The sequence below is a fragment of the Eschscholzia californica genome, unplaced genomic scaffold (genome assembly GCF_041429995.1).
Source record: "Eschscholzia californica isolate CP2 unplaced genomic scaffold, dmEscCali1.0.p SCAF_6, whole genome shotgun sequence".
NCBI lineage: Eukaryota > Viridiplantae > Streptophyta > Magnoliopsida > Ranunculales > Papaveraceae > Eschscholzia > Eschscholzia californica.
The window spans coordinates 2,675,354-2,692,452 of record NW_028238483.1 but is presented as its reverse complement, the minus strand read 5'-3'; the positions used below and the strand labels follow the sequence as shown (position 1 = coordinate 2,692,452).

The 17,099-nt window shown below is 36.9% G+C and overlaps 2 pseudogenes across 2 annotated transcripts in view; one reads left to right on the top strand and one right to left on the bottom strand.

Annotated features, from left to right (window-relative positions):
- LOC147530809 (alkane hydroxylase MAH1 pseudogene) overlaps positions 1 to 2,708 on the top strand; it is a 28,192-nt pseudogene extending 25,484 nt beyond the window's left edge. For both annotated transcript variants that reach the window (XR_015227885.1, XR_015227886.1), the window contains one exon: positions 2,294 to 2,708. The product of XR_015227885.1 is annotated as an alkane hydroxylase MAH1 pseudogene, transcript variant X5 (transcript). The remainder of the gene's footprint in view (positions 1 to 2,293) is intronic.
- A 129-nt stretch (positions 2,709 to 2,837) lies between these two features.
- LOC147530808 (protein FAR-RED IMPAIRED RESPONSE 1-like) lies at positions 2,838 to 6,203 on the bottom strand (annotated as a pseudogene).
- Between the last annotated feature and the right edge of the window lie 10,896 nt (positions 6,204 to 17,099).

Genomic DNA, 17,099 nt, shown 5'->3' with positions numbered 1-17,099 from the left:
TCGGATTCCCATTCCAGAACCTTTTCAGGTATTCTGTGACAATAAGGCAGCTATGCATATAGCTGCTAATCCAGTTTTTCACGAACGAACAAAACACATCGAACTCGATTGCCACTTTGTTCGTGAGAAACTTGAAAGTGGTCTTATCCAGATATCTCATGTTCGCTCTGCAGATCAGGTAGCTGATATTTTCACAAAGCCTCTTGGTTCTGCCCAATTCCATCAGTTGATTTCCAAGTTAGGCTTGACTCAGATTTCTTCCCCAGCTCCAACTTGTGGGGGGGTAATGACGTAACATTGGAAAGAAGATATTGGCGCTACAACCTTCCAAAATACTTAGATACTCTTTGTAATTAGGATTAGTATATTTCTATCTTTGTAGTTATATTTCCTATTCTTGTATTTCTAATTATGTTATTTTCTCTTCATGTAAAGTCTATATCTACACCTTCTCTAATCAATAAAGAAGACCTTTGATTCAATACAATAGTGCTGGTTTTCATATTTTATCAAGTAAGAAGACTCGATTGATCTAAGATCATAACCAAATTTCTAGATTAACCACTTTGCTTTACATGGTTAACTTTTTTTTCCATCTCGAAATGTACGTTACTAGTATAGCCACATTTTTTCACAACAATCAAAGATAGAGGACATAACAGGACAATTACCTCCATAGATGCTCTTGGTTGTTGCAACTTCATAAAATACTTTTACTGCATCCATTTCCTTAGCTAAAAATGTAGTTATATACCCTATTATATTCATCAAGTTATTGATCCGAGAGGAATTATGGATGTTTTGATCCTCGAGCAACTTGCATAATCATTTTCGTATCAAAGAGTAACATCAAACTTACTTCCGGAGTCTGCGTAGGTGTTGCAACTTTCCCAGTCGCAATGGCTCACACTCATAAGCCAAACCCCACACAATCACATTTATTTGATAAATGATAATAGAGGCGAAAATGAAAACCTACGGTAGACCTACGTCTGACGTGCGGGGCCACCTCACGTACGAAATCCGAGTTGTCTTCCTACACAAAGAGATTTTGGAAAACTCAGGTTTTGGTCCACGAGATGCATTAGTTTCTATCTCAGTCCCTCCTTTTTATTTAATCTGGACCATAGAAATAAATTGACGGTCTAGATCAAATATTGGTTTCCATGGGAAGAAAACCAAGATGGTGGGAAAAAATCGACTCTCTCTCTCTATAGAACAAACCTAAGAACCGAGTGATCGATTTTACTTCTTCTTTTTGTTCGATTGAAGACGACGTCTCATCTAGGTTTGTGGTGAAGATAATTTGCACACATCCTCAACTTTCAAGCTCCAATAGAGTCAAAATCTCCCAAAACCTTGAGGTATGAACTTAGGGTTTCATTTTCCTTGAAGATGATTCATTGAATATTAGGGTTTAGAGTTTTTATCTATTAAGATTTTTATCTGTTAGGAGTAGAATAATACTCATTTAATTTTGAATTAATAGTAGTTGTTGTTATCTATTAGGGCATTTAACTTCTCTATGCCTAAGCTATCAATGTATTTTTCACATGATCTTCATAGTTTATACTAATTCCTCTCATTCTTGTTGTTTTTAATTTTGATTATCAATTGAATAGTTGCAATATTAAGGCTTTTAACTTCTCTTTGTCTTTGTTTTTCACTAAACTTCTTATTCAATATAACTTCAAGGAAACCACCTTCTGTTAAACATCAATTTGAATTCTAAATCAGTCTCCTCCTGATTTAGTTTTCATGGATCATGATTATGGAGTCAAGTACCCAAGCTTATTTCGTCAAAAATTCTTTCAACAGATCAATATCAATGGTTTTAGCATTAGTTTCTTCATTAGTTCTTTCACCATTATAGGTTATTCGAAAGTCGGAGACTCGTAGTTATGAAACAAGATGGAGTTCTGGTGTTGTTTTACCAATGGGTTTAGTAGGACTATTTGTTGCCACTAAAACAGTTTCAACATCTTCTTCATCTTCATCAATACAAGGAGGTGGAGTAAAAAGGGATTCTTCTTTTGTTTTAAGAATTGGTGGTTCTTATTGAGAACTTGTTGGCATTTTAGTACTTTTATGTCTTGTTCTTTCTTGGCAAGGTTCTGGTCAAGAGTTCTTGTGGAGATAGAGAGATATGTTCTTAGTTTCTTTCTCTAGTTTCTTTGATGTTCTTGTTATTCAATTTGAAGTTTAGATGAATAATAAGGATGCAGAATATTGTGTTATAAATGGAAAGTTTTAATTTTTCTAAAAATTGATCTTAATGTTATCTTAATTGCAGGTTAAAAGGGAGATGTTATTAGATTCAGGTGATCTTCAGCAATTCCAGAATCACTCATCACAAATGGAGGCTTTGGATTTGCACCAAAACGGAACACTTGCTTGGGATAAGTTTGCAGCTAATATTTGACTAATACATGAGAGAAGGATGGGGCAACCAAGTCGCTGAAGAGTTATCACGGACAAGCCAAAGGAAGAATACTATTTCTACACGAATCTTCACGATTGTCTCTGTAAAAGATGCCAAAAATACAAGCATCTTAATGAGCACAAGATGGCAAAACAAAGCTTTGTTGGATCGCTTATTGCCTTGTTATATGTTTGTTGTTGCTTTCATGTAATATGACTTCATCTATGTATTTTTCATTTGTCAACACGATTTCATCTACGTTTATGAGATCATTCTTTTGATTCTCGGTTTCTTTCTTTAATTTCCAAATTCTCTCTTAATTATGTTCTTTATTGATCAATTTTCCGGTGTAGTTTGTGCAAGTTGTGTATAATTTATCCAACCTCTCTTGGCTTATTTGTTTACTACACTACTCTCAACTATAACATTCCCTTGAAGTATTTGATTCATTTTCCTCTGTTGACTTAAAGCTCTGCTTCCTACTTCTGCTAGAATTAGTAGAATCTTGAGAGGTGACTGAACCGAGTTGCAGTAAGGTTGTTGTGAACCATGTTTGGCGTTCGCTCGACAGCCTAAGCTGTTTTCGGCTTTTGAAAGAAGATTCATTGTTCAGAGCTTGTTTCAGTCTTTTTATTTCTGCTTCAGTCACTGCAGTTACAAGTCATAAAATAGATAAACAAATAGGAATTGAAACCTGAATCAACACCTGCTATTGGATCAACACTTGAATCCATCAACTCCCTGGCTTTCTTGACGGTTTCTGCAGTTTCGGATGACATGACTAATTCCAAAAGATCAATATAAATTCAGAATACTAATTAGAAACAGCTGCTGTCCACTTCAATATAAATTCACCAACATAAACATCCAAGACTTGAGCCATAAATCCATTCATTCACCAAAGATGTTTATAGTAATCAGTTTCCTAATTTAATGTTTCATATGAACTAATAATCTCAACCAAACCTTTAAATCATCTCAAAAATAAATTCAACAAACAAAAATTCAGCAAACATAAACACCCAAGATTTAAAAAACATCTGCACATCTTCATCTTCATCTTCATCTTCCTTCAAGATAAATTCACCAATCCGTTTTGCCATCCAAATCAACAAAAAAATCTGTACACCTCAATTCTCCTTTTCGCCCCAATCTACATATAACAAGCACTAATTAGAGTAGAATCAAAATAGATATTCACCAAACAAACATCAAAAAAGTATAATCAATTACAAATTACAACAAATAAGGTGGATATGTTTACTCTTCATTCTTTTAGGTACTATAGTATTCGTCGTCTCCATTGTAGCTTCCAAGAGGGTCGTACATTTGAGGACGACACCCATTAAAACGTCCATATGCGACTGCAAGAACGAAAAATATTTCAATCCAATGTACAATATATTATAACTGACTAAAACAAATGTAAGAGATTATAAATTACCGTATGGATAGGCGGTGTCAAGATCATATTCTTTTGTGTAACAATACCATCAAATCTACTCTCTTGCGTAGTTGTAATATCACAATTTGGTTCAGGAACCGAATCACAAACAGGTTTAGATGTAGGCGTTTTAGCAATGGTACACTAAATGACAAAATTACGAATTAGTTTGCGTATCAACAAATAAGAAAGTGTGATATATATATATATATCATATATATAATTTTAAGTTTACTTACTCGTATCTTCGACTTGTAATTCTTCCTTTTAAATCTATTTTCTCGAGGACGTCCCTTCGCCTTACATGACACTGGATCAAGAATATCCTGTCGCGCATTTTCCGCACAATCAACGGTATAACCAGAGCCACTGCTCACACTATCTTGGAAATTCATCTTTGGCTTAAATTTTAGGAGATAAGCTTTCAAGTACTCGGTACTTCTTTCATTTGCAGAAGCCACAATAGCTAGTTCGCTGAAGGACAGACATAAGTCGTCGTATCTTTTTTGTTCCGGTGTAATATCCCATCGCCCATAGTTCACATTAATCTTAGTGTAAAATCTCGTTACATCTTTCCTCCATCTCTTAAGGATGTACTTATCTGGGATGACAGTAATGTTACTCCTGCACAATACCGTTATTGCATGTCGACACAAAGTTCCTTTAAATTCGAACAGCAGACAATTGCACCGAACTTCACATTCAGTATGATCAAATAAAACTTTGTACGTAAAAGTTTTCGAGCCACTACCAAACTCTTTCACCTCTGAAATGGTATATTCGTAAAATTGCCAAATTCTCTACAATCTCTGGCCTCACAAGCCATTTTTTCTCTCATTTCTTCTTGAAAATCTTGGAATTTTTTAAGTGTGTACTTTTCCCTGATTTGCTTTTCTATTTGGAATGGGCTCACACATGGAATTTCTAAATTATAGCACTTAAAATCTTCTTTTGCCTCGTTTTCCACTTTATCCTTTAAGGCCGTGTTGTATTGTTCAACAAAAAGCTTCAACGTAGTTTTTGGACCTACGTATCCATTGAAAAAGGAATTTACACCTTCACTACGTTGAGTACTAGACATTCCCGCCCAAAAATGATGTTTTACATAAATTGGAACCCATCGTCTTCTCTCTTGGTACATATAGGTCAACCAACTATGTTCCTGTAAGGCATACTTCTCTATCATACGCATCCACCTATCCTCAAAATCTTCTGTGCTAAGTGTTTCGTAGACAAGTTCAGTAAGAGTATAACTTATTTCATTAAATTTTTTGTAGCTTCCGAGTTTCTGAGGTATTTCTTTCATTACATGCCACAGACACCATCGATGTCTTGTATTGGGAAATACGTCTTTAATCGCAATTTGCATAGCTGCATCTTGGTCGGTAATGATTGCATCTGGAGCCTTTCCATCCATACAAGAAAGCCATGTCCTAAATAACCAAGAAAATGATTCTGCGTCTTCATTAGATAATAACCCACAACCCAATAGAATAGACTGCCCATGATGGTTAACTCCGACAAATGGGGCAAAAGGAAGATGAAACTTGTTCATTAGGTAGGTTGTGTCAAATGTGACAACATCGTTAAATTATTTATATGCTTCTTTACTTCTCCTGTCTGCCCAAAAGACATTACGCAAACGAGATTTATCATCTAGTTCCATTGAGAAAACAAAACCATTGTTCTTACTTTGCATGGCTAAAAAGTATTGTTGAATAGCCATAGCATCTCCTTCCCCAAGACGTATCCTTCTTTTTTTTTGGACGTAATTTCTTGCATCTCTTTCAGTAAATGGGACATTTTCATGTCCACCCCCTGCCACCACTTGTTGTTTAAAACTACGACTCGTTTTGGTTCCTGCCAAATCACATATTTCCAACTGTCTAGCCACATACGGGTTAATCTTCCTATTACACCTATAATGACGAACTTTTGCCGGACTAAGGATATGGTTATGTTCTAGCTTCACACGAGTAGTTTCCCATTTCCCATTATCTTGTAACTTAGCATTTATTTTTGCTTTGCAACCAGTTTTGCTACTAGGTTGAGGATTGCTCGATTTCGATTTAGATTTCCCCGCCTTAGCACATGTTATTGCAACGTATCTTAGAACTCCATGAACTCTTCTTTGTGATGTCTTTTTCACAGGATGACCCACTTTTTAGCATAACGGAGACAATACTGGTACAACTCCTCAACAGTATTAAACTCCATCCCAGTCCTAGGTACTTCTACTTCTACTTCCGAGTCTAAATCAACATTCTGTTTTTCATCCGCACACTCATAAACATCAAACTCTGAACCTTCTGAACTTTTCGATGCATCTGAAGTCATATCTATATAGAACCACACATATAACATGAAAACTTGTAATAAACAAGAATTAGTTATAATCCTATAAAAATGAATCATTTGAATTGAAATAAACATTGCAACTATTGAATAATTTAGGCTCAATATTGACTAAGTATTGTACTAATCATAACATACAGATAAAAATCCTACTAGTAAAAAACAACTACTGTTACTAAAAATTTCGCCTCTAATAATGTACTCCTAAGAGATAAAAACCCTAATGTATAAAAACCTTAAATCCTAGTACTCTGTGAAATATGAATCATCTTCAAGCACATGAATTGGAAAATTAAAAGCCCTAATAGATAACAACAAATACTATTAATGCAAATTAAAATTAATGTTATTCTACTCCTAACATATAAAAATCCTAATAGATAAAACCCTAAACCCTAATACTCCATGAATCATCTTCAAGAAAAATGAAAACCTAAGTTCATACCTCAAGGTTTTGGCAGATTTTAACACTATTAGAGCTTGAAAGTTATCTTCACCACAAACCTAGATGCGACGCCATCTTCAATCAACCAAAAAGAAGAAAGTATAATTGATCTCCAATGGCACTCGGTTCTTAGCAGGTCTGTTCTATAGAGAGAGAGTCGATTCTTTTCCCACCATCTTGATTTTCTTCCCATAGAAACCAAGATTTGATCTAGACCATCAATTTATTTCTATGGTCCAGATTAAATAAAAGGGAGGGACTGAGATAGAAACTGATGCATCTCGTGGACCAAAACTTGAGTTTTCCAAAATCTCTTTATGCGGGAAGACAACTCGGATTTCGTACGTGAGGTGGCCCCGCACGTCAGACGTAGGTCTACCGTAGGTTTCCATTTTCGCCTCTAATATCATCAAATACTTATATAATGAATTTAAAGTTAAATAAGAAATGGAATTAGGCAGAGCTAGGAAATCCAATTCAATTGGGGAGAGAGAGACAAACTAACTTAGGGTATCTTCCTATTCACCATGATCTAAATCTATATTTTGGCCTTCAAATCTTGGATCCCCTAAATTTCTCATATGAAGAACAAACGTTTCGTGTTTCTTGAGTCGTATCCATCTATCTACACTACACCCGTACCAAATACCAACAGTAATCAAACCATCTACAACTAACTGTGAAGTATCGACAATTAGGGTTAGGGAAAGAAGAATTAGAGAAGAAAAAGAAAGAAATCTAGCAACTTACAGTGGGCTATGTTCGTTGGTGAAGAGCAAGAGTGGCTACTTACTTTCCTTCTACTTCGCTATTGAAAAACGAAGGAAGGCAAGGAAGAAGCAAGGAGAAAGGGTTTCTGAAGAGAAAGGGTGATGTACCACATTTTCGGCAAATATGCGCCAACAGTTCCGCACATATATTTCTTGGCCCAGGTTGCCGCTTTTTTTTCGGTTTTGGACGGAAATACTGCTTATATTTTCCCTTCAATTTAAATTAGGTCACACTTGCCGCCAATTTGACCTACCTTTTAATCACTAGCCGTCTTGCAATTTTTATAAGTGATGGGCGACAAACAAGTATTTGGGCACGGTCAAAGTACATACACCACAGTCAAATATGATCAAAATATACTCAAGTATAAAATAAAAAAGCTAAAACATTAAAGATTACCACGAGAAAAATATAGTATTCACTATTCTAATCATTTCGTTATTTATTCTTTTCTTGAGTTAACATTTGATGTCGTATAAATGAGTTTAAAAAAGAAATACACAAGTACTTATTGTGTTTTCTTAGTAGTAACATTCTGACTCTAGTCCCTCAAGTGGAGAGGCATACATGATATGACTCAAACCAAAAGGACATTCACAATTATAACTTATTACGTAGAGAAAAATAGGTATAGATATTTTTAATGTATAATATTATTAATATGGACATATAAGATAATATATATGTACTATTGGTAAAGAGATAGATATATTTTATATTTATAACATATCAATATACGCGCATATTGGTTGTACAAAATATCGTTGCAAAAAAAAAAGTTAACAGAAAATTGTGGTAAAGCCCCATAATTTTCCAAGCCGTCGGTCTGGATGAATTATAACATTATCTCGTTGGAGTCTTAGCTGCAACCAAAATCTTTCCCACGTAAACCATGGCCACATAAACCTTGGCCACATAAACCATAATTCTACGTCATGACTAGATGAGGACTGCGATTAGTTCAGAAAATGGAGTACTTTTGACATCTGTATTTGAATTAGGATGGATAGTTTCGATTACGAGGTACCTTACTTTTTATACATTAGGTGGTTTAAGTGTGGTTCTTAAATTAAAAGTGTTACTGAAATACGCTCTTACAAAATTTCTAGAGGTACACTAAATGTTGTGGCCTGAACACCTGTGAGAGTTGTTTTCATTCCACACAATTGGTGGAAATAGAATTACTTATGTATAATAGGATGCCTTGTTTTAAAATAAATCCTAAAAGATTTTAGCAAAGGGAGCTGAGAGGTTATGTATGCTAAGGGAAAAATGTCAAGTGTTAGAATTTTCAAGCTCAATGGCTACATAAATTTGAAGTAAAAGAAAAAATTGATTAATGGATAATAATACCACTAGGTAAAACATACGTGGGGACTAAATCAATATAGGGCAGTTAGTCAGTTCTAGTTGCATGTGTTTAAGTATATGTTGTGATAAAACAAATTTTGTAACAAACAACAAATATCAAAAAAAAATATATAAATCCGGCAACAAAAATTATAATGGTTGTCAAAAATATTTTCAATTACTAAGTAATATCGTTATGTCAACAAAAAAAAAGTGATATCGTTGGGATGAATTTTTTTAGAGACGAAAGCAAATTCTGTGGCAAAATATATTATTAGCGATAATCCATTATTTTGTCACAAAAGATCATTTTCTGCAACAAACTATTTGGTCGTAGTTATATCTTGTACCAACAAAATTTTATTTTCTTTCAAAATTTCGTTACGAACTTTTTTATAAGACATGCGGGAAATGTAGATTTTCCTTCTTAGTTTTAGTGATGATTTTAGCGACAAAAAATTGAGATCGTTGCTAAAAATATATTTTTTGCGATAAATTGTCACTTTGTTGCTAAAATTCACTTTTACCAACGAATTTCATATTGTCGCGTTAAAATTGGTCGCTAAGCCTAGTTTTTCTTGTAGTGTCAATTGTAGAGAGTCGGTAAGGCGGTGGGATTAGGGTTTAGTGGCTATATAAACTAAACCCTAAGGAGATATCAGTAGCACAAACTCACGAATCTCTTGTGTAAACTTGTTTGCTTATCATAGTGGAAATCATCACGCCGTTGTCGTCGTGGAGTAGGTCTCACCAACCGAACCACGTAAATCTCTGTGTTCTGTTCTTGATTGTTCTTTACTATTCCTATTGCTTGTCTTGGATTACTCGTATTTATCACATTAACCCCGATTAGCATATTAGTGGTCTCAACATAATGACAGAAGAGACGAGAGTTCTTCAAATCTACCGTGGTGGTACTTAGCAAATGGTCAAAATAGTGTTCATCAACTTAACTATAATTTGCATAATGATGATCGTTGGGATTATTGTCAACCTCAAGAAGGTTATGAGTCCCCTTATAGATATCCTGATAGATCATCTTACATGAATTATAATAGACAGTGTTACGCTCCAAACGTATCCCAACTTCAATGGGGTAACGTTGAAATTAGTGACTCTTACATGCATTATAATGAAGAGTTTTATGCTTCAAACGGGTTCCAACCTCAATGGGATAACTACGAAACTATGGACCCTTCAACTTAAGCATCACCTTCATTAGTCCAAATTGTTAGTGATCTTGGAAAGAGTACTTTCGAGTTCTGTCAGAATTTTAGAAAAAAAAAGTGAAGAAATGACAGAACTCTAAAAGAAATACTCTGTAGGAGAACTTGTGTTATAGAAGAGGATTACCAGGAAAATATAAAGTACAATACACAGTACCCTATGTACAACGATGATGAAGATAGAATTTTGGAGGAGTGTGGTTTTCCCGAAAACATCGTTATTGCCAATATTGAAATATCCTCTCAGTGTGCCTAATTTGAAATCCCTTCAGACCAAAATGAAGAGTTTGCTAGAGTTGAAGATGATGATAAGCCTAAACTCCCAACTGATGATGAATCATGGTTCCACAATTAATGGGCCTACACAGTGACCAACCCCATGATTTAATGGCTAATAGGCCCGACCCATTCATCTTCGAGCACCTGAAGCAACAAAAAAATACGCAAGTACTTCCAACCCTGGATAAAGAGTTCAGTCCTCACCTCCTCAATTGATCTCCCTTCGTATATCCGTTAAGAAGACGTTACAGTCATTCAAGATGATAACATCTCGAATATACCCGTTAGTGGGTGGGTTACTATATCTGTATTTATGGTGAAAGCTCCATGCGTTACCACATTGAAGACAACAACTCACTACCAGGTGACAATTGATCACCAATACTATAAAATGACCGAGAAGAAGATGATACATACCATCTGAGGAGGGACTACGAACATTACTGTTGATAATATGATTATCGACTAAATAATCAACTCAGAGCCTACTTTCTCTTTAATATAGTTATGCCCTATCACACAGTCCTCTTCCTCCCTATCTGTTAAGTACTTTTATGATCGTACATCCAAATACAGGACCTTATCAAATACTGTTCATAGAGGGTACATGACCTTATTAAGTACTCACGGAGGTAAAAGATCTTACCAAGTACAATTTTTTAGCAAATACAGGACCTTATCAAGTACAGGACTTTCAGGAAGCAAGCATCTATTTTCTCTCTCATGACAACCACTTTATCAACGGTTCACCTACTTTATCAAGGTTTGCTTACTTTATCTCTCCAAGAGGTCGGAAATTTTCCACATCACACACGTGGTTATCTACAAGGTCAGACCCTTAAAGCTTTCCACTCTATTTACGGTATATAATCCCAAACAAGGCAAACGTCACCAGGGCTGCCTTAGTTTACGGCAGACCTCATAGCTTTCATATTATCTCTCTCCATCGAAGCTAGACTACCCGTAGAGATCGAGCTCTGGCCACTCTACGAGTCATGCCAAACTACGACCACCCCCTCGACGGTTCCAAGGATAACATTAATGTGTCTATTACTTCTCTTGCAAGCTTACTGACTTGACCGTCGGGGTCCCTTTAGCCGACATCATCCTGCTGTCCCCCAAAAAACCTCACAGGTTAATCCCAAAAACGTCGTCGGTGCCCATAAAATTATTAGCAGGTGAAGGTTCGACTTTCGATCAACGACCTGGTCCTCTTGACTTCTTGACCTGCGATTTCAACCCCTCACACATTTCTTAATGAAGAGAAAATATAGTTGCTCTATGTTTTTAAACAGACAGATCATATCGAAAATATTAGAACCTTTCTGTTTTTCTTTCTCAAAAATGACTTTTAGGATTGTCTTAGAGATCTAGTACCTCTCCATTTAAGTCTCCTATAGGAACCCTTCCTTTAGTTGTAGAATTGTGGTGTATTCCTCCGGTGTATTCCTCCGCTTTATTAATCTCTTCGATGGAGAAAATTCTATGGATAGTCATAGAAGACTTTTGGATTTGTCTTAGAGATCTCGTATCAGTCCATTCTCGATTTCTATAGGAACCCTTCCTTTAGTTGTCGAAAGGTTTTTTTGTATCCATTAATTATTATATTCGAAAAGAGAAAATACTATGGGTGCTTACAAAAGACATTTTGGATAGTCCTTTCCTGCTTTTATCTTCGACTGACGAGGTAGCAGTCAACATTGGGATTGGGGTGTTTTCAGACGTTTTCTTTGTTTCGAATCTGGGAACGTTTTCTCGGCTTCCTTTTCCAATTAAAGAAATTACTTTCGTTTAGTTCCTTCTCAAGGACCGAACGAAGGTTGGAAAACAATTTTGTAATAGCCATATATACACTACACTGAAAGAAAAGCAAAATTCTAAAACTTGTTATCATAGTAAAAATAGTTTTTCACCACATTATCTAATGAAAATCGTATCCAATTGAATAATGCGATTCCAAGACCCCATTTGTTCAAGGTTAAGCGGACTAAGGTCATGCCCTTAACCACGTCGTCCTAGGCGAGTAAACTCTTTACTGGTCATACTCTTTTGACTTTTGATTGATGAATAACACATTAATGTGTTAGATTCATCCTTTGCCTCGATATCCAAAACCCTTTTATTGACTCATTGAGAATAACCATTTAGACGTGTAGACCCTGCCATAGGTATACCTGTATTCTCCTTAGGTAAAAGACGGAACCCTACGGAGCCAGACCCGCCATCAATGAACAAAGACGCAACAGGGGTCTTAGTGTGAGTATTAGGGACTTTTACATTTTTGTCATACATGAATTACTGTCAACTCAAATATAACCATCCACGGCTGGGTCAATTTCGAAAAAATTTGTGTGGAACCTGGAGAAAAATCGGAGAAAACGGAAAAACTCCCACTCGGGTCAAGGCCTGAAACAATTTCAGCCTGTGGTTCAAGACGATCTCAGAATGGCGTAGGACAAGGCTTGGTCAAGTCCTCATACCCTCTCGAGTCAAGGCCCCAGACCCTCTCGAGTCAAGAACCATCGGCTTGTCTCGACCAATGTCAAGGTATCCTTGGAATGCGCCAAACATGTCTCTGCTATGGGCCGACATGTTCTGGTCTGTCGTGAGTGCATCTTTGCATAGGCCAGGACGCGTCACAATGGCCCAGACACATCTGGCCTAGTGCTGGTGCTCAGCATCTTGGTCGTAGGTCTTGGCTCACTAGGATTTCTAGACGCGTCTAGGACGTCCGAGACGGATTCGGGCTTCCGCCGGAGACGCGTGGGGCTGGCCCATACGCGTCCTGGCCGGCTAGAACACCTTTTTCTTAAATTTTTTTATTTGTTCCAGCTACTGGAAATTGATGATTCAACACCCAAAATCCAGATTTTGGAAACTTTTTTCAAACATTTTAAATCCTTCAATCTTCTTTTCAGATTTGAAACAAATTTGATTAAACTTGAATCTCATTCAGATAATCAAATTTATGCCCGAATCATATTCAGACTCATATATCTAAACAAGTTTGAATTTAGTCTGTCTAGCCAAAATTAGCTCATGCAAGAGGCTCTGACACCACCGTTGGGTTTTGGTGATACCTAGTATTCTAAGCGGAATCTCAGACATCTACCAAGATCACATGCAAGAACTAAAAATGAACTAGAACCAGATAGAGAATTACCTGAATTGCTTTCCCTCTAACTAAATCCGATGCCTTTATCTCGATGATGAGAGCTCCAAATTGTAGCTCTTCTACTTGAGCCACCAGAGCAAGTTGACTTGATCTCCCGCTATTAGAGTCAGCTAGGACCATATTAGGAAGTTGAGATGAAGAACTCTTCTTCTTTGACTAAATTGATAGGTTAGGTTGAGAGCCTTTTCTCTAAAATCTCTCTCTCCACTTGATGTTGTAGAGATTCTTTCTTTAGAGAAAATTCCACACCTTTAATGTTCTATAATGGTCCTTATATAGAGAACCCTAAATTTTGAATCCTATTCCAATTTGGATTCAATTAAGAACTCCAGAAAAGATAGGACTCAGAATCTTATTCTGGGTGGGATTCCCAGATGGGATTACTGTCCCATCTGGGACTCCTCTTATGTGGCCGACCAGGGCTGGCCATCTCTCTTTGATCTGAGCCCCTTTTCGGGTCCGCTTCTTCATACTTTTGTTTGGATCCTATCGGAACCTTTTGGTCTATCAAATTGGATCTGATCCAACCTTTTACCCCGTTTTCTCTATTTTTATCTCTGTGATTACCAAAGTGATGCGATGATCGTGGTTGGCTTCTAACTAAGCATTACGACCCCTAATTCGACTAGACTAGGTGATCTTCTGAATGAAGTCCTCATAATCCTATTCGACAAATTGAGCACACTGTCATCCTTGTCTAAGGACAGTCCTTCAGAAGGAAATATCCTTCACACTGAAAGGACATATCCTTTGGGTGGGTGGGTGGGGGGGGGGGGGGGGTAAAGAATGAATAGTGGGGGATCAGGAGAAAAAGAGGGAGATCGAGACAGAAAAGGGAATGATCGATAAGATACGTGGATCGAAAGAGGTAGCAGTGATGGTGAGAGGAATAAAGGTATCTCACACTCTCTCTTTATTTGTTATCCACGAGGGCCATCTCCTCGTCGTCTCTTCCTAAGTTCTACCATCAGAAGAAATAGAGAAAGTTTAACATCTTAAAAGGAAAATGACATCCTAACTGTTCTGCTGGTATAGAGCCAAAATTTTTGTTTGTTAAAATATTAGGGGTCAAAAAGTGAGTTTGTAACATTAAGGGGGCATGATGTAGAGGAATTGCCTGAGACATTCTTAAGAGAAATCGATGCAGCCAAGGATAAAGGCAAACGACTAAAACTGCTAAAATCGAAGCTACGAATGTCGAAGTTAGACGAAATTTTAAATTGTGGTGCGAAATGACGTTCTGCACATTTGTGTTGGTTAATGCCACAATCGGTTCGTTTTGGGGGTCAAATCCAATTGTTTAGTCCCTCTAAACCAGACGTTTAGTAGTTTTACGATTTTATAGTTTGTTGCTTATATCGAACCTTTTCGATGTTTGAATTTCTTTCACTTGTCTCATTCAAATTAAGTTCCTTTTCAAGGAAGACACCATCATGAGCAACAAACAATTTTTCCCTGATCAATTGTGGAAGGTGTTGAAAGTGTCTTGAATATGGGTCGATATCTGACCTCGTTCCTGACCTGCCAATCCGCTAAGAAGGGTTGATCACCGAGACAAAGCTCGAGACAAACCTCGTTCTAGACGCGTCTGGTGAAGTTCCCATGTGTCTCGGACCAAGTCTGAGACGCACTCGGGTTTTCATGGGGACGTTTGTTATTCTCAATAGCTGTTGTTCCAACTTTTAGAAACCATCTAAAATTTCAATTTTGATTTTCAAACAACTTCTAAAGTCAATGAAATCGACTCTTTTGAAAAAAAATTCAAAACCGAAATTAATCAAAATCGAATCTTTTAAAACCCTTTTCAAACATCAACTTGGAAATAAAATTGAATAACTTTTAAATCCTACTCAAAACTAAACAAATTGATGTCAAAAACTACATTTAGACTTATCTATCTATCTATCTATCTAAACAAGCATAGATTGGTCCGAAACTTAGCCAAAACTACCTACGTGCAAGAGGCTCTGATACCACTGTAGGGTTATGGCGTCTCCTAGTGTTCTTAGAGGAAGCTCAGACATCTAATGTCTAACACTAGTATTCCCAGGATCTCATGCAGAAGCTAATAATGTTACTAATTTAGTTTAGAGATTACTTAATCGCTAATTTTCTCTGGAACCTTTCCAATCGCTTAAGAAGATCAAGAGCTCCAATTGTGGATCCTCTAATTGAGAAACCGAGTAATCAACTTGATCTCCCACCTTGTTGTTAGCTAGACCCCCAATGGTGGTTAGACGAAGAATACCTTCTTCTTTAGACTAGATAGATTGTTGGGCTTAATTATCTCTTTCTTTCTCTACTTGATGTTGTGGAGTTAGAAATCTCTTTTAGAATTATCCACACCTTATTCAACTCTAATGAGGCATTATATAGAATCCCTAAGTTGGATTCCAACCCTAATTAGGTTTCCTAAAACCAAAATAGAAGTAAAATAAGGATTTGATCAAAGTAGAAACATGTTTCTATTTTTCTCTCTTCCCTTAATCTGATAGGCCAGACGAAGGCCTAATAGGACAGATCTGGCCGGCCCTAATAGGTTGGTCGGCCAAACATGGTCGGCCCCTATAATGGGCCTAAAAACCCTTTTAAGTCCCGGACCCAAATACCTCTTTATTCGTGCTTTTGTACTATCTTTGCCTTGACTTTCTTTTATGTCTTTTGGACATATTTATGGGTCTAACCCATGTTTTTATGTCTAATCCCTCTAGTCATATCTTCCGATCAAGTCAACACTTTGTGGTGTAACCCGATGAAGGATCCGGACAAAGTTAGCCGTGAATCGCTTCGTGATTCGTGGATCGTAGTTGGATTCTAGCTAAACATTACGATCCCTAAATCATCCGGACTTGATGCTCTTCTTCATCAATTATCCGATCCGAAAAATTGCTCGCATTGCGTCTTTGGTCGAAGGACATCTCCTTCAGTCTTCCACTTGTACTTAGAATAAGTGCAATGCTCGATTCCCGTGTCAATTTGTATCCCATCTGATACGTCATATCCTTTAGACTTCTTGATTCCAAGCACAACTGTCAATCCAAATGAGTAATGACTTAATCCATTTGAGCGTGGCCACACCTTTTCAGTTGCTACTCATCAAGTGGCCTTGAGATACTTTTCCTAACTTAATAGGATGACACAATCCATTCTTATACTCCCACTCAGCTTCATGTCCATCATGCCTGACCCAGTGTCCGCCTTTATAACCTCCTTTTACAGCGTGACGTTTAACGGAACCAAAGCCAGACATTCCTTACATAAGATGAGTGAAGCCCTCATGTTTTGAGGAATCTCTCCAATTTTGTCAATGAGAGGTTTTACGTTCATCAACTCTTGATGTAATCTCATTATGGGTTGTCCAATGTATATTCCTAATCATACACCCACGTATCGACTTGAATACCCTATTCACATAGCCCATTAAACAACGCTATTATGTCGATCTCACGTGCTAGTCTTCATAAGTCATTGTTGTCCATGCAATAGCCTGGACCAGGGAGATGATGATGAAATAATTCCAAGTTCACTTAATAGGTTTTCGTTCATCAGATCACGTGTTTCTCATATGAGAGCTGCTTAGCCACAACTTACTCTTAGACGGTCGATCAAGACCATGCAAAGCTATAAATACT